Source organism: Cyprinus carpio, chromosome B17, assembly GCF_018340385.1.
Source record: "Cyprinus carpio isolate SPL01 chromosome B17, ASM1834038v1, whole genome shotgun sequence".
Taxonomy (NCBI): domain Eukaryota; kingdom Metazoa; phylum Chordata; class Actinopteri; order Cypriniformes; family Cyprinidae; genus Cyprinus; species Cyprinus carpio.
This window is the reverse complement of record NC_056613.1, coordinates 24738172-24757620: the sequence shown is the minus strand read 5'-3', so window position 1 is coordinate 24757620 and position 19449 is coordinate 24738172. Positions and strand designations below refer to the sequence as shown.

Here is a 19449-nt window from a genome sequence, read left to right as displayed (position 1 = left end):
AAACACTGTTATTTTACAGGTATTTCCTAAATTATTACAATCAAACACCTTCAATAAAGTGACAGCACTAAAAGTTCTACTGAGAAACACTGTTATTTAACAGGTATTTCCTAGATTATAATGACCAAACACCTTCAATAAAGTGACGGCACTAAAAGTTCTGCTGAGAAACACTGTTATTTTACAGGTATTTCCTAAATGATTACAATCAATCACCTTCAATAAAGTGATGGCCCTAAGAGTTTTACTGAGAAACACTGTTATTTACCAGACCTTTGCTAAAGTATAACGATCAAACATTCAATAAATTGTCAAGACGTGCTCAAGATTGTAAATTAACAGTTTTATTTTGGAAGACAAAATAAGTCTGTAAAAAAAAACCTGTATAAAACGGATTAAAATCATCTCCGTAAACATGTAATCTAAATAAAATGGAGTTGATAAATTACAGCATATATCTTAAATTAAATACAACATTTTAACTACTAGTAGTCATCAGTAGAACAGTTAACAAATTCTAAAACTTTAGGATTAAAGTGAAATTTTCTAACATACTGAACACAAAACTGATACATTTACAAGATTTCACACTACTATTGTTTCTAAACATTAAACAATTTAAATTTAAAGGAACACTCCACTTTTTTGGAAATAGGCTCATTTTACAACTCCCCCATTTAACCAGATCTTAGTACACGATGTAACTACAGTTTACAAGTTTTAAATAGGAAAATATAGAAACTCTGGTCAAAACTCTGGTCTGGTCATTTTTTTTGAGAGAGATGCTAACGTTCTAATCAGATTCAATGATCTATGCTAAGCTATGCTAAAAGTGCTACCGTCAGACCCGGAGATCGGCTGAATGGATTCGAAAATGGTAAAACTGTTTAACTCTGGGGAAGTTGTAAAATTAGCCTATTTCCAATAAAAGTGGAGTGTTCCTTTACATTTTTAAATAAACACAATAAAACAAACATTATAAAACAACTCTTCACAGCCCCCAGGAGCAGAGCCCAGGAGGAACTGAAAAACTAAAAATATGATCTTGTCAGTTAGGGTTACTATCATGATGAGGTCATAATTTCACATTTGTAAAGGGTGGTGAAAAAAACTAATTGTGCTGTTTTTGGCTTGTATTTTCCAAATTGGTTTTACATATTGTTTTCACAATATTCTCCTGACCCCTAGGGGCCCCGCATAGTTCTGATAATAAATATTATACTGTCTTTTAGTTCAGAGTCCTAACTATACAAGTGTATTAATACGTTAAATCAAAACATACAACAAAAGTGTTCCAGATGTGACAGATACAGCAAATAAAGAGCAATCCTGCAAATGGCCAGTAATCAGCTGGATCCTTGGTGCATCTGGGAAGAAAAAAAGAACACAATGATTCTCTCAAAAAGGATGATTTAAATTATTTTTGTTTCCTTTAAACAAGCTTAATAAATTGTATTTAAATTGTCTGTTTGTCTTCTAAAACTTTTGTCTGATGTGACAAAAAATGTGCATCACCAAAAGAAGGAACATGTAGTTTCACAACATTCTTTTCCAGGGGTATCATTGCAAGGTAAACACCTAAAAATGCCAATCTTTATTATAAAATAAACAAATAATATTTGTATTAACTAGAGGTGTTTTCAGACTGCTATGATATGGGTAATGAGGGTCTTTCTCTCAATATTCTCCAGGAAATTAAATAAAGGATTGATGATGATATGCGTTAAAAAAAGAAGGTCTATTCTCCTTGTGTGCGATTATTAAAGTACTGGAGATCAACCAAAAATTTATATTCTGTCATCATTTGCTCACCATCATGTCTTTTCAAACCTGAAATTTCTCTTTTGTCAAGCATTAAAAGTAGGTACAACATGAGGGTGAGTAAATTATTTGGGAGAATGTTCATGTTTGCCTGGGGGGGCGCTGCTGAGCAATGGAGGAGTGAGACGTGTTTTACATAGCTCTGGTAACTTTTCTTTTATTAATACACTAAACACCTGTATATCCGCCTAAAAGTGCTTTGGAGTGACATAAGAAGATACAAGCAAGTGGGAAACTAAACCTAAAAGGAGAGAACAATGTCAAAGAAGGGAAAATCCAAAAAGACCGACCAACAAGAATCAGGCCTTGATCAACCCTCGGACTCAACTGAGGTGGTGGAGCCCGAACACCTGAGCGAGGAGGCGGACCCACCAAACCGAGCTGTTCTGGCCGCTATTGCTGCGCTGCGAAGTGAAATTACTCAGATTAAAGATGACATATGCGCCACCATCGATGTCCGTATACAAACGGTGTATACTGTGCTGAGAGGCGAATTGGCTACAACTAAAGAAGAACTGCAGACCTCCATTACGACCCTGGAGAAAACCGCGACCTCGCATGCTAACACTATTGGAGAGATAGAGAAGTCCGCCTCACACCACTCGGACGATGTCACTGCACTTCAGCGTCAAGTCACCCGTCTGAGCTCTGAAGTAGAAAAACTAACTGAGAAATGCGAAGACCTAGAAGGGCGCTCGAGGAGACACAATATCCGGGTCATCGGAGTCCCTGAGGGGACCGAGGGACCCAGGCCGAGAGACTTTATCGCCGGGTTGCTACAGGAGGTGCTATCCCTGGATGAGAAGCCTCTCATTGATAGAGCGCACCGGACCCTCCGAAGACGGCCCGAACCTCATGAACCACCTAGACCCTTTGTACTGAGGCTACACTACTTTCACACGCTTGAGGACATCCTACGCAAGGCTGCAGCGGAGAAACAACTCTTCCATGGTGGTAAAAGGATCCAAATTTTTCCGGACTACCCGCCTGCCGTAGCTAAAAAGAGGGCACTATTCAACCGCACGAGAGAGCTGTTACGGGGCAGACCCGGGGTCAGGTATGGCCTCCTCTACCCTGCTAGACTCCTGATAACCCACAACGGCACACAGATCTCGTTCATAGATGCCAAAAAAGCGGAGGAATATGCCGAACGCCTCTTCACACCGGGCTCGACTGAAGTGAGACAGGAAGACGCTTAAACTGATGCAATCACTGCTGATGCGGAGAAACAAGATATTCAGAGAGGTGGTTATGTACTGGTGCTTACTAGCACAGCACTATCTGTTTCTTATACACGTGAGTTACACACTTAACGTTATACACACGTACAAACTGTAAAACCGCCATTCTCATAAGAAGAAAAATTGGAAAGTGTTATGTCCCGCCTCATACAGATCGAGGTTTGCACTGTTATTTTATTTTTATTTTTTCTCTATTCCTTCTTTCTATTTTTCTGATATCTTATCTAGAGCCCTGACAATTGTTCAGCTAGTTCTTTAAAGTGTGGAAAGGGCTCACTGTTATTGAAAGGTATTCAAAGTGTCATTGCCTCCGTTGGAGTTGCAACTCAGTTAAGTTTTTGGTCATACATACTTAAAACTACTTCTCCTATTTAAATCCATTATTAGTATTATTATTATTATTTATACAGTTGATGCAAATTCCCACCCTGGGGAAAGCGTTCTTCTTCTCAACTATGGACATAGGTGTATGGGTATTTGTATATGTATGGGTGTGTCGTGTGAACCTGTGTATACGTTTATATGTATGTGTGTGTGTGTGTGTGCACCCATGGATAATAATATTATTATGGCACTTTAACTGGTTATATTTTCTTCTCTTTACTAATCTACCTAAACATTTTGTGTAAGTTACCAAGCTATGTGATCATTGATAGGAGTTAGCATCAGGCCACCAGAAGGTGTGGGGAAGCTACTGGTTTGTTTGTACTTCCTTAAGAAGGCTCGTGCCACATTCACTTTGAATTGGCTAGAGTAGTTTTGTTTACATTTGTTAATATGGGGACTGGGCTGACCTTGATAACAGTTATGGGGTGGACTGGGGTAGAAGGGAGGGGTGGGATAGGAAGACCATTCACTCAAATCCTACACATTGACAACTGTACTGCTGCAGATACTGTACTGATCACATACTCCAGATGCAGGATAGTTTAAATAATCACACCAGAGGGTTGAAAGGTCTCACATTTTCTAGCTGGAATGTACGTGGAGTTAATAATCCAGTCAAGAGGGGTAAAATTCTGACCCACCTAAAGTCACTGACCTCAGACATTATGTTCCTACAGGAAACTCACCTGAAGAATGCCTCGCATGGCAGGTTAAAAGCAAATTGGATAGGGGAAGTTTACCACTCAAACTTTTTATCCAAAGCAAGAGGTGCGGCCATTCTACTGAGAAAAGGTGTGCCCTTTTTGCATAAAAAAACAATCACTGATAAAGAGGGCCGCTATATAATAGTGATTGGTGAAATCCAAAACACTTCCCTTACTTTAGTAAATATATATGCTCCTAACATAGATAACCCCATATTCTTTCAGAAGGTTTTTTCACTGATACCAGACATCTCACAAACACACTTGATAATAGGGGGTGATTTTTTTAATACTGTCCTCGACACATATCTTGATAGGTCCTCCACGAAGAGACTTCCAAGAAATGCCTCTAGTGAATTTTTAAATATGTTCATTAATAACACAAATATACTTGATATATGGAGAGCGATGAACCCTACAGGCAGGGACTACTCATTTTATTCACCTGTACATAACTCCTACAGTAGGATAGACTACTTCCTGGTGGACGCCAAACTTATACCGCACACGTTAAATGCTAAATATCACAGTATAGTGATTTCAGATCACAGCCCACTCACCTTTTCGGTGTGTTTAGATCATGTAGACAAGCCACACGCCTCTTGGAAACTGAATTCACATCTACTCACTGAAAATAAATTTTGTGAATACTTAAAAGACCAGATTTCTTTATACTTTGAAATAAACGACAACCCTGATACCTCTCCCTCCATCCTCTGGGAAGCATTCAAGGCTTATATAAGAGGCTGTATCATCTCGTTTGAAGTTTCTAGGCGAAAAGTAAATAAGATTAAATTAAAAGAATTAGAAGATCAAATTAAATTACTTGACATAGAAAATGCACATTCCCCCTCTATTTTATTGCACAGGAAAATAGCAACACTTAAGTATGAATATAACAAAATTATCTCTGCAAAACTAAGTAAAGCATTCCTCTATACTAGGCAGAAATATTTTGAATTTGGTGACAAACCACACAAACTACTAGCTAGACAACTTAGAAAAATGGAAAACGATAGAACGATACACAGGATAAAAGCCCACAATAACACAATACTTACTAAGCCTAAAGATATCAATGACAGGTTTCTGGAATTTTATACTGATTTGTACACCTCAAAGACTACTTCAAACTCTGTAACTATTAATGCATTTTTAGATAAATGTGAACTTCCCAGATTGAGCGAGGAAGATTGTGCTTCCTTGAACTCCGACCTCACAATTGCAGAGGTTCGGAGCGCTATTGCCTCCCTAAAAAGTAATAAGACACCCGGTCCTGATGGACTTCCAGGGGAAATATACAAAACATTCAATGAGAATCTATCCCCATACCTGCTGAAATTATATGAACATGCTCAGATACAGGGTAATTTACCTCCCACCTTAACTGAGGCTGTGATCACATTAATTCATAAAAAAGGGAAGGACTCACAGGAAGTAGGCGCTTATCGTCCTATCTCCCTCCTTAATGTCGATGGGAAATTATTTGCCAAGATATTAGCTAACAGGCTGAATCCTCTATTGGGAAAGCTAGTTCATACGGACCAGACGGGTTTCATACCAAATCGGAGTGCTACTTTTAATCTTAGACGTCTTTTCAATATTATATACACAAAGAGAGGTCCACCCTCTGATCTTGTCATACTTGCACTTGACGCCGAGAAGGCATTTGACCAGATCGAGTGGTGTTATTTATTTGAAGTTCTTAACAGGTTCAATTTCGGAAGTAAGTTCCTGTCACTTATCAAACTCATTTACAAGAATCCTACGGCTCAAATCCTAACAAACCGGACAATGTCCTCCCCGTTTAGTTTACATAGAGGGACAAGGCAGGGGTGTCCACTATCCCCTTTAATTTTTGCGTTGGCTATCGAACCTCTAGCCCAATGTATTAGAATGGAACCCCAGATTCATGGATACTCCACCAAAGACACAAATAATAAGATATCATTATACGCAGATGACATCCTTTTATATATAACGAGGCCTCAAATTACCATCCCTAATCTTCTTGACAAAATCAACCTGTTTGGGACATTTTCGGGTTATCGGATTAATTGGTCTAAAAGTGTTTTAATGCCGGTCCAAATGAGTGACTTAACACACCTAGATCACTTTCCATTTACAATCTCTCCAGAGAAATTTACCTATTTGGGGATAGAAGTGACAAAGCAGTACTCCTCTCTATTCCAGGCAAACTTCCCCCCTCTAATAGAGCGATTACAGACTAGAATATCATTTTGGGACACGCTCCCAATTTCTTTAATTGGGAGAATTAATGCTATAAAGATGATCTTTCTCCCGCAATTGCTATACCTATTTCAAAACATCCCAATGTTTCTAAAAAAATCTTTTTTTAAAAACTTAGATTCTTTGATAGTTCCTTTTCTGTGGGGACACAAAGTTCACAGAATAGGTAAAAAACATCTCTGTAGGCCAAAGCCAGAGGGGGGATTGGCACTCCCAGATTTTTTGCTATATTACTGGGCCTCAGCGATTAAGATGTTTACCTTTTGGTTGGACACTTCAATACCAATGTCTGATTGGCTAATGCTGGAGCGGGAAGACTGTCACCCGTATTCTATGGCCGCAGTCCTACTAGCTCCAGCTGCGGTTAATAAGTCCCTGTATAATAACAATCCCATCATTCATAGCATGATCTGTACCTGGAAACAAATCAAGACCACCTTTAATCTTAAACCAATCTCTCTTCTCTTACCCATCACTAGAAATCCCACATTTGCCCCCTCCAGTCTGGATGGAGCCTTTTCTACATGGAGTGAAAGGGGTGTCCAATGTATTGGTGATCTATACGTGGGAGGCATCTTTGCTTCATTCACGCAATTACAGAAGAAATATGAACTGGGGAAAAATAATTTCTTTCGTTACCTGCAAGTTAGGGACTACGTTCGGAAATACTTAAGAGAATTTGAGACTGAACCACAATCTAAAATAGACGACTGTCTGAAATTGTCTCCTAACGAAAGTAAACTGATATCACGTGTCTATAACAGCCTTTTACTAATAAGCTCCCCATTGACTGAAAACTATAAAAGAAAGTGGGAAGAGGAACTTGGTGAATCTATTTCAGATGATTTATGGAAAGATAGTCTTGAAAACATACATAATTGTTCAGACAATGCAAGACATTGTCTTGTCCAATTTAAAATTATGCATAGGCTTCATTATTCAAAAGAGAAACTACATCACATATACCCAGAAGTGTCACCCATGTGTGATAAGTGCCACTCTTCCGTAGCAACACTTCTCCATAGTTTTGCTCTATGCCCAAGGGTTCAATTGTTCTGGGTTGATATATTCAACATTATGTCTGAGGTCATAAATACTTCAATCGAACCTGAGCCCATGTTTATCATTCTTGGAATATCGGAGACCTTCAGAAAACGGAGCGTGGCACAACAGCGTTTTCGCTCTTATTGCTTAATAGCAAAGAGATTAATCCTCATCTTATGGAAGAGCGCAACTGTACCTACCTCTAAGATGTGGTTAGAGGATTTAACTAACACACTTCATTTAGAAAGGATAAGATATACAATGAGAGACAGGCTCAACTTATTCAATAAAACATGGAAACCCCTCATATCATACCTAAAAACTACAAATTCGGTGCAACAGTCCGCATCCTAGCACACGATATGTGACAATGTTAATAGTTTTAGAGTGAAGGTCTCTACGAGGAAGGGTGAAGATAAATGGGAAGGGGTTAGATGGTTGAATAGGGGGTTGGGATATTGTGGGGGATTGTGGTCAGTCCCTTTTTTTTTTTTTTTTTTTTTCTTTGTATGTGTGTGTTCTTGTTTTGTTTTTGCCTTTTTAATGTTGTACCATTTTAAGTTTTAAATTACCTTTTGTATTTTATTTTATCTATTTTTTTTGAATTGGTTATAAAAAAATAAAAAGACGTTTGATAAATAAAAAAAAAAAACTAAAAATGAATTTAAAAAGCTAAAATTCACACATAAATGTGCATTTGTGGAACAACATGAGGGTGAGTAAATTATTTGGGAGAATGTTCATGTTTGCCTGACTGTGAACTATCCCTTCAATTCATGTGTGCCAAACTCCTGGAGGGCCAGTGTCCTGCAGAGTGTAGCTCCAAACACCTGCTTGGATGTTTCTGGTAATCCTGAGGACCTTGATTAGCTAGTTCAGGTGAGTTTAATTAGGGTTTGAGCTCAAGGGCAAATTCCAAACAACTCAAATTATTCATTGAACTCTTCCACCATATCTAGTTGATTTTCTATGATTTTCTTTCTTCCGATGAACACAAATTTTAGAAAAAAATAAACTAGACTTTTAGAAAAAATATACATCTCTTGTATTCTTGTGTCGAATAATGCAAGTGAATAGACACCAAAATGCTGAAGGTTGAAAAAGTCCAAACACACATCTTGACAATAATCCAAGAGCACTGTAAGCTCATAATAAGTGCGGAAAACACAGCAGGCTGTTTTTAGTTTCTGAAGTATGCACTTGCATTATATTGGCTTACAATAATGGATAATTTTTCAAAAAATCCCTGTGGAAAGAAAGTCAGATATACATCTGGGATGGCATGAGGAAAAAAAAAAAAAGAGATTATTTTTATTTTGGAGTGCATTGTGCCTTTAAAATTGACTATGGTTTTATATACTGCAGTGGATACTTACTAGTGATGGACTTCTCTGTTGGTGCCTGTTCTGCTCCATAAACATTGTTCCAATGCTTGTTCTAAAAAAAAATTAAAAACAAAAAAAAAAAGTGTTAATTTGTGTTAACAGACTATTGATCTGGGTGACATAGGACCATTTTTAATGTGTTCCTTAAAGGATTAGTTCACCTCAAAATGAAAATTTCCTGATAATTTACTCACCCCAATGCCATCCAAGATATCCATGTCTTTCTTTCTTCAGTTTTTTGAGGAAAACATTTCAGGATTTATCTCCACACAATGAACTTCTACTACAACCAAAATGTTGAAGTCTAAATCAATGCAGTTTCAAAGAGCTTTGAGGTGCTTCAAAGGGCTCTGCACGATCCCAGCTGAGGAACAGGATCTTATCTAGCAAAACAATCGGTCATTTTCTAAAAAAAATAAACATTTATATACTTTTTAACCACAATTGTTCATCTTGTGCTGGTCTGCGACGCAACCAGGCATTACGTCATCATGTTTGAAACGTCACGAAAGATTTTTTTTAAAATAATAATAATAAATTAAAACAAAGATGTCGGACAATTTTGAAGTTGGAGAAGAAGATGAGATGGAATTTTTCGCCCTTCCCTGCCTTTTTGAACCAGAGTACAAATAACTTAGATGATGTGATGCTTTACGTTTCCAACGTGATGACATAATGCCCGGCGTGTCACAAACCAGCACAAGATGAACAAATGTGGTTAAAAAGTATATAAATGTTTATTTTTTTTTAGAAAATGACTGATCGTTTCGCTAGATAAGATCCTATTCCTCAGCTGGGATCATGCAGAGTCCTTTGAAACTGCATTGATTTGGACTTCAACATTTTGGTTGTAGTTGAAGTCCATTGTGTGGAGAAAAATCCTGAAATGTTTTCCTCAAAAAGCTTAATTTCTTTTCCACTGAAGAAAGACATGAACATCTTGGATGGCATTGGGGTGAGTAAATTATCAGGAAATTTTCATTTTGAGGTGAACATCCTTTAAGTGTTATATAAATCTGGAGAACCCTTACTAAAATTAACCATGGTTTTGCTACACTAACCACATGGTAATACATTATTGTAATCAATCCTCCATAAAAACATGGTTTCTACACTTTTAGAGTAGTAAAAACCATGGTTAATTTAGCAAAGGACCATGGGAACATGTCCTTAAAAGAACAGCTCATCCAAAAAAATGGTTCTCTCATTATTTTCTCACCCTCAAGTTGTTCCAAAACTGTATGAATTTCTTATGTGAAACAATTAAGATATCTTGAGAAATGCCTTCATTGTTTTTTTTTTTGTTTGTTTTTTTTTTTGTTTGTTTTTTTTCCATACAATGGGTTCCAATATTGTTTTATTGCCAACGTTCTTGTGTTTCACAGAAGTCATACAGGTTTGAAAATACATTCATTTTGAAAGGACATTTAAGTTTGGGTCAGCTAGACCTGTAAACTCAAGAAGACTGGTAAAATATTGTCAGGAGGGTTTGAATCAGTGTGCCTTTCAGCAGAGTTCTGCCTCTATTTCATGTGTATTTTAATATGGCAATAGTCACGCATCTGAAGATCGTGTGGCTGGATAATATTTGTTCATAGAATTCCTGGATCAGGAGGGAAACACACACATACACAGGAATATTAGCTATTTGTTTTTTTACTTACTAACAGAGACATTTACAAAAGCTCGCAAAATTTTACTCACCAGCTCCAAAACATATTATGATGACTCATTATTTTGACTGATTAGCAACGTTAGGCCTATATCCCATGATCAACAGTAGATTCAAAAGCCTAGTTTGCAGATTCTTCTAGAGTAAAGGAGTGTGCTTCGAGTTCCTCTCTGTCTAAAAATACAATGTTCTCATTTCACTCATTGTAAAGCTCCTATGCTGAGTATCAAAATCTAAATTAGCTGACAATATTTACACATGCTAGCAACACATAACATTAGCCTAATACATTGAAATATGTAATCGCGTTTAGATTCTCAATTTAACACACTATATTTTGATGTAACGTTAGCAGATTTTTTTTTTTTTATAAAATAAAAAGTTATTTACCTTCCGCAGATTGCATTATGTCCGTTACGCATTGTTAAAATTCATTGTCCATATTCCGTGTTTGTTCTTCATTTACATCCCGCAACTCGCTCAAAATAAAAATGTAGCAGTCCGATGTAAAACAATCCATGTTTAAACAATGTAAAAAGCCACAGAACCGAAGTAGTACTGAAGATCCCGAGCAGCCAGCAGAACACACCCACTCACTCCAACTGACGTATATTCAAACTTGAACGGTGAAGGCGCGCATAACTGTCATTGGCCAGATTCCTGGATGACACTCAGAATAACCAATCATGCTCAAAAACACGCGGAGAGACAGCCAATAGTGTAGTAACATTGCAATTACATGAAAAGATTACATATCTTAAAAGAAAGAATAGAAAACATATACACGTGCTATTTATCTAGTTGTATTTATAGGCTGGCTGTTATATTTAATCAATTGGTTAAATTGTGTTTTCATTGAAGTGCATGATTAAAAATTTAAATTATGGTAAATTATATACCATAGGCTATATAACAAAATATATTTACCACTGCTTTGCTAAACAGCAATTTAAAAGACCAAACATAATATAGTATATATTAAACACAGAAAAACACTGAATATGTATTCATAAAAAAAAAAAAAAAAAAAAAAAAAAAAATGTATGTAGCAACTAGGCTATATGAAAAATCTAATGGATTGCTATTATGGTGACATTAGATTTACATTCATGTGACCCATATGACCCTTTTGCACTTTAACAAATTCTTGACCTTTCCTATAAGAAAACACTCTTATGCCTGCCTAATAATGTCAACTTACTTTTTCACCCTGTGTGATACTGTTACGCAACCTATTGGTTTTTAGGGTTAATCCTCTGTCCAACACAACACTTGTTTGCTACCATTGGCATAATTACATACAAGTTTACAACATGTACCTCAGGTTTGACAGGCAAGGCTTAAGCCTGTAGTCTCAGACTAAAACGCATGTTTGAGCTGTTTTACCAGAAAGCAACTTGTACTGACATATCTTAAAATATGTCAGTGCCATTGTTTTGTCTCAAGATGCATACATAATGTAATTTTTTTTTTTATCTAAGGCACATTTTTAAAAGCTAATCACATGCAGTAATAGAACTAAATTTTAATCCTGGCTTAATCTAAACTCTGTCTGTGAAACCGGGTCTGGGTTAAGGGTTAAGGTTAACCCTAACCCTTGTCTACAGACTTTTATTTAAGAGCATGGATCCTCTAAGGTGTTGACTGCAGTGGTTATGCCTTTAGCATTGATACAGGACAAAAGATCTTCTCACTATGACAGTTTGTAATGTATTTTAGCAAAGATTGTTTGTATGGATTGTCCCTATAAGCTAGAGCAGTGGTTTTCAAACCGGTCCTGCGAGCACCCCCAGCACTGCACATTTTCTGTGTGTCTCCCTCATCTATCACCCTGATTCAACTCATCAGCTCATTAGTAGAGACTGCAAGACCTGAAATGGGTGTCAGATATAGGGAGAAATACAAAATGTGAGGTTCTAGGGGTGCTTGCAGGACTGGTTTGAAAACCACTGAGCTAGAGCTATTGGTGCATTCAAGTCATGTCATAAAGATTGTATTTACGAGTTGACCACACATGAATGCCACCACAATGATGAAAATATGAGTAGGAAGCTGAGGATTTTCTTTAAGCCCCAATATTAAAGAGTTATGAGTGTGTCAGTGAGAAACATTGTGGAATACTAGGTATTTAGCAGTGACATTATCAGGCTTTTCTATTTAAAATGAAGTAAGCTAATGGTTTGTACAAAAGCATGTTGCTGCTCTTTTTCATTCTTGTTTGACTAAATCATGTCTGGACTATTGCAAAGCTTCCGTGGCTTGTGTTACTTTACTTTAGTCAGCTTTCTTGGAATGTACAGTAAGTGCTTTTACTTTCTGTGACATCACTGATTGTGTGTATGGCCAGAAGCACAACATGACTGAAAGTTTCAATCTGAAGAGCAAAGATGCAAGAGACTACGAATTGTTTAATGCAATGATAAAAGTTTGCTAAAATTATATATCAACAATTACAGAGTTTATATGTAAAAATACAATTAAATGTAAAACTAATAATATTTACTTTAAAATTACAAGAAATATGTTAGATTGTTAGTATGGATATAAACATTTAATATAATGAGCTACATATTTAATTACACATTTTTATTGTAATTTTACACAACTTTGTATGTAATTTAAGAAAACAGAAAAAATACTGTATAAATAATAGAGTAATTGTCCTGTAAAAAAATTAGCATTACTGTAATTTATCATTTATGATATAATCCGTAAATTAACAGTCAATTAATTAATTTACAGATATTGTTTGTCATTTTACAGAGTTTTCAATATAATTTAAAATAACAGAAAAATACTCTAAAAATTTTAGAGTTATTTACTGTAAAATTAGGATTTTTTTTTACAGTGTATGTTTGGATTTTGGATTGCACTTTGTAAATAAACTGCACTTGGGTTCATCTACGCTCGCCTTTAGTGGACTACTCATTACACTAACGCAGGAATGACCGCTCTGTGAATGAAATATTCCCCAAAATTGTGCTTGGTTTAGGTTGAAAGAACAATTCTTTTCTTTGAGAGACTTCTGTCTCTCTTTTTCCCAACACCCTCACTCTCTGTCTCTCTCTCTCACACACACACCATGTGTACACATTCAATCATCCCCAAGTCTTATTTTCTTATTTTAAATGAAAATAAATAAATTATGTGATCTCACATGATATAAAACAAAGCAAAACATTTACACTAGTTTTAATCATCACTAAAAATAAAAAAATATAAAATGTTGTACAATTTACCAGGATCAGGAAAAAAATACATAATTTAACAGGCCGAACGATATGGGCTACTGGGGACCCGGACATGTCTAGACATGTCATTGACATTTTTTATGCAGAATTTCCATAGGCACAATTCAATTCAGTTCACATTAATTGTCGCAACACATTTTCTACATTATATTCAGAACCTTTTATACTCATATTTACATCATATTAATGATTTTTATACAATATCATCCCCTAAACCTACCATCACAGTAAACATATTAAAGATCATGTAGTATAATTGATCTTTTTCAAAAGCTGTATAATTATTTATTTTTTACTGTACCTACCACCACACAATAAAGTTCTGCATGCGCTTACATTTTTTATTAAATTTAGTTTTTAAGCGATCTGAATTATGACGACTCAAGAAATTTCATCATAAACCACATCTACCTTGTTATGTCAGTGTAATATCCATGCCACTATACAAATTTGTATTCTGATAAATCATATAAACAAGCACACATATACAGTACATATCAAGTTAAAAAGAGACTTATCTCTATTTTAAAGAATATAAAAAAAAATAAATAAAATATATGACAGCATATTACTATCATGCTACTAAAGAAAAAATCAAGTTTCACCATTTAAGTTTTATTGAACTTATAAAACATCATAGTAACAAACATGTTACTAAACCAAAGCAAATCATTTATCATACATTTTAATTATTGTATTCAACATTTACTTATATTTATTGAGCTTATAAAACACATTTTAAACACATTTTCATTTTAGTTTTTCACTAACCACGCATAAATGCTGCTTTCTCAAAATCACAGACATGTATATTCATGCTGTTCACATATTTTTGTAGCCCCGTTCGTGCCGAATACAGTATATTCAGACTTTAGCCATTAATACATTTTAAGATACTGAAAAAACACAAATGTCGGGGGATGTCAAAATATCTACAGTGCCCCAAAACCCACTCAGACTCCGGGGGTTAAAGAATATGGAAATAAATAATTATATATGACATCATGTTACTATCATGCTACTAAAGCAATTCATTCATTTTAAAAAGTATTCAACATTTAAGTTTATCGAACTTATAAAACATGCCATGCTCTTCTTTTAAAAAAGATGGTAATACATAAAATGTGATTATATATAACTTACTATATAAAATAAACATTTCTGATGATAAATATAAAAAATGATGCCTTACATTTTTAAGATTGCTAAGAGATAGACAGAGTTACGCAAAGTATGTCCAAACATGAATGAAATGTCCTCACAAAATAAATAAATAACATAAATCGGTAAATAAAATAAAATAAAAATGTTTTAATTTTAATCATAAACAAAATCTCATAGGTCCTCATAGGGGTATTCTCCTGTATGTGAAACTGAGGGTCTGCTTCACAGACCCCTCGCAGCGAGGGTGGAGTTCCAGACCAGAGAAGTAAATGGGGTACATTATTTCAACACATAAAATTAATGTAAGTTTAAAAAAACCGTACCCCTATCACATCTGATGTCCAGTGATTCTTAAATTTCAACAAAATGATAATTTATATTACGTATAATATTTATATATTATTATATTATATTAGATTTATTACGCATTAAACACTTTAGATTCTTCAAAGTTTTAATACCATCCCTCTATCTCTCTCTCTTTCTTTCTCACACACACGCACACACAATGAAACATGTTGCAAAAGTCTTTCTGTTTGTTTAAAAATAAAAATAAAAATATTTATTTTGCTTTAAATGGATGCGAAGGAGCTTGTTTGTTTGTCACAGCACAGACACAGCTATGAAGTTAATGTATATTTTAGGAAAAATTTTTTAAATAAAGACCCTTGATTGTATTCAGTCATTAAAGATGTTTCGGGCAGATATGCCTCTGTGGACCCATGCAAACTTCCCCAGAGATGTTTCACACACGTATGTAATGTATGTATGTAATTCGAGAACTGAGCCCTTTACTGCCATTAGGCTACTGTATGTTATGATTCATTTAAAAGTGTGTGTAAACACAAATGGTGTTTTCACATATAGACCAAATCTAGCCATGAAATTGTAATTATTTGACTTTTGCTATGGTTGTAAACCTTACACATATCTATGCTATTTTCAGACACAGAGCAGAAAAGACATTTTGCAGGGCCTCTGTTTAGCTGTTTAAAATACCTCTATTTAAAAGCAAAAAAAGGTTATTTTTAAAAGCAAAAAAAATTATCACCTATACATCTAATGACTGTAATTATATTTTATATATTTCATGTTAAAAGTATCTTTACTATCCATATCATCTATCTATTTTTAAATATTTCAAAAACCATATTATATTCTTTATTTAAAACAATATGCTTAACTGACAGTATATCCCAATGTGTGTTTACCATATATTCAGTTGTTTGGTCTTTGAACTTTTCTCAATATTTTATTAAAAGATAATGCTATGGGCCCGGTTTCCCTGATAACGCTCACTCTTAGCGCGCTACGAAGACTCGAAAGATATATCTTACCAAAGTTGTTTATGTTCCTAAGTGTGGTTCCCCGAAGTGTCCCTTAGGAAGCTTCTTAACACGCTGCCTCTTACGTTCGACGTTACCAAAGGCGCTGTCCCAAGTGAAGGTGCTGATTAGTTGGCATCAATTGCTCAGGAATCGATTTTCCACTTCACGCGAAGGTGCCATTACGGCGTTAACGAAAGACAACACGTTCTATGCAAATTAAATATTCCTCAAATTATTCCAGTAACATTTATTTTAACATAGTTTCTGTAAGTTATCCGTAAAATATAGACTATTAATTAAATTATCAAATTGTAAGTAATATGATCACACGATATGTTGTGACGGTAGAACGAACCGGGTATCCTCGTTAATCATCTACCCTCCTTATCCCGTTGTGCCACTTGTGCCGCTTCTTGACATGGGTTTAAAACGCCTTCTAAAAAATATGTAATACACTTTTTATATTAATGGTAACTTTACAATTAGAATTCCCCGTATGTAATCCCCGCCATGGCGCAGAAGGGCGTTGGTTGACAGTGTGGACGCACTTCCACACCGCGAGGTCTTGCTTAGGCCGTAGCCCTCTCCCACAGCCTCGATGAAGTTCCCTGTAGCAAAAAACACATTAGCGCTACAAAGCAGCTGGACTTCAGGGTTTAAAGCAAAAATTCCGCCGCGTTAGCCTGGCAAGCGCAGGTCTGAGAAGGTCCAGACCGCTCCATAATGAGTTGTCTTGGGAGGCGATATATTTTTAATATAGCGACGTCAGGCAATATGTCAAAAGGGCTTAAGTTTTGCCAAATAACAAAATTGACATGGAGTAAACGGCTCCGCGGCCGGCGCCATCTTTGATTCAATACAAGGACACGTTGGATCGCTGTTCTATGGTGGTCTAATTACCACCATACATATTAGTTCTGATACCAAATAAAGTCAACTTCATAAATAGGCCTGTTATCCATGTGAACATATTTTATTATTAGTCTTAAAATGTCCATAACATAAAATCATTGTGTTGAGCCCAACATGTCCACAATACCATATGTGTGGACTTGTACTTGGCGCTGCGCTGAGTTCTAAAGACACTGCGGCACAGTGGCGACGACTAGTCGGCTGCATCTACACCAACCACACCACCAAACCCCAACTCGACCACACACTAAGAGAGAAAAAGCTTATCGAAGTGTCTACTAGACCAACCTTACGAAGGTGTGACTTACAAAGAAATATACTTAGTGTACGAACGTGTCGGGATCGGGCCCAAAACTTTAAGAGAGAGGTTAAGGAATATGTTAAGGAACTACTTAGCGATAAAAACTTTTTTGGGAACCGGACGCATGGACTGATTTATTGAGTACCACTCATCATCTCTGACTTTTGACTGTCAATGTTGGGGGGGGTTGTGTCACCAGAACCACGCGCCCTGACAATCTTCGAGGGCAAGAAGGCGCGCTTACCAGGCACCCAAACTCAACCATAAACCTGTAATATCTAATTCTATCATCATTAATATTACAATACATATAAGCGGTCGGTGCCTGACAACTATGTACCTCGATTAAAACTAATATTTATGCTAAACAAACATTGCAGGTGGGGGGGGGGGGGGGGTTGGGGGTGGGTGGAAAAACTGTAAGAATATGGGAGATAGATGTCCAACACTGTCTCAGCAGCTGTTTTCTTCCCTTAAATAGATAAACAGGTTATTAAGACAGACATGACGAAGCGCAGTTGCAGTTGGAAACTGCCTTTTCCTGGAGGTCGCACCTAAAACCACAATGAATGACTAAAACAGCAAAATCCATCCCGCCTCTGGGCGGGGGTGGGGGGGGGGGCTTAAATTAACGGGGGGGTACCGGTGGGGGGTATGGCACAAGGGCTGGGGGGGGAGGGGGGTGGTTTATTTAGGGATTGAAGACGTGGGGGGGTTCAGGAGACCATGCAAAGACATAGCACATCCATCGACTTGTAACGTGTCATTTATAATATCATAATAGTTTTCTGTAACAGAGCTCACTTTTCACATGTTGAAGCCCTAGTGTCTCGCTGCCGTTTCATTAACTTCCATGTAAAGACCACGCATGTTGACAGACTGTCAAAACAAACAAACAAAAATGTAACTACAGTACGTTAGAAAAAAGGTATTTACAGAGCTACATTAAAAACTTTCCACACTATGTTTGAAAGATGTAGGATTTCCAGTATACTGATAACATCTTTCTGATGGGCAAACCATAGTTCATGTATAAAAGACTATGTCTATAAACTTTCTACAAGGGTATGTAGTGTAATGTTATGGTTCTTAATTGCACTTCACATTACAATAAGATGACATAGTCCCCTCTACCAAATCTGCCAAAGTGTACAAACAGAAAAATGTAGCACTCGGTAGATGCTTATGCTTATGACCGGTGGGGGTGTACACAGATAGACCTACGCTTTAATGTGAATGTGAACATTGTCATCAGCTTATCTGACAAGAGGTGTATAAATCTAGTGCTGTAAGGGAAAAAAAGAAAGAAAAAGCAATGTAAAGCAATGTTTCTAAAAATATACCCCAAATGATCAAGAGCCGTACTTTCCACATTCATATATGATTGAGTTTAGCATAGGGGGTTTGTGGCGGCACAGTTCGTTAATTTTTTTTATGTCTGTATCCTTTTCAAAGAGTGTGGAACTTTTAACAATCTCAAATGTTACTTACAGATTTCTAGTTATTGAAGCGCATGTAGATATGTGTTTCCGGTCGTAAAAGTGTAAAAACTGCACCAAAAAATAAATAGAATAAATAAAAATAATAATAATAGCATAATAATGCTATCTTCAGGTTACATAAAATATACTGCAATCATTTTTTGCATCCCTTTTCTTAAATAAATTTCACATGGGATTTAAAGCGAGTGTTAAGCAAAATCTTTAAATTCAGCATCACTCAAATTTACAGGTTATTTCTACTGTGAAGAAAGTCATGTACCACATTATAAAAATTTTTAACCTCATTTACAGATTGGTAATTTGAAGTTTTTGTATTTTTACAAATACCTAGGTACTACTCAATATTTAATTTAATTTATATTGTTACAGTGAGTGAAGACTATGACAGGCACCTGGCCCGAATATTAAATGACTTCTTTAATTTTTTTACAAATTAACTTAAAATCTCTTAAATCATTTTTAAAAATGAACAATACAGTAAAAAGTT

At 36.0% G+C, this 19449-nt stretch overlaps 1 protein-coding gene and 1 long non-coding RNA gene across 5 annotated transcripts in view; one reads left to right on the top strand and one right to left on the bottom strand.

The window, feature by feature from the left end:
- The window catches only part of LOC109087857 (NUMB endocytic adaptor protein), a 590428-nt gene that overhangs the window by 31629 nt on the left and 539350 nt on the right, over window positions 1-19449 (top strand). The window lies entirely within an intron of this gene.
- LOC122140196 lies at window positions 1031-11468 on the bottom strand. The gene is made up of 3 exons (XR_006156894.1): window positions 10895-11468; window positions 8824-8884; window positions 1031-1367 (listed from the first exon to the last, which is right to left on the bottom strand). It is a non-coding gene; the product is annotated as an uncharacterized LOC122140196 (long non-coding RNA).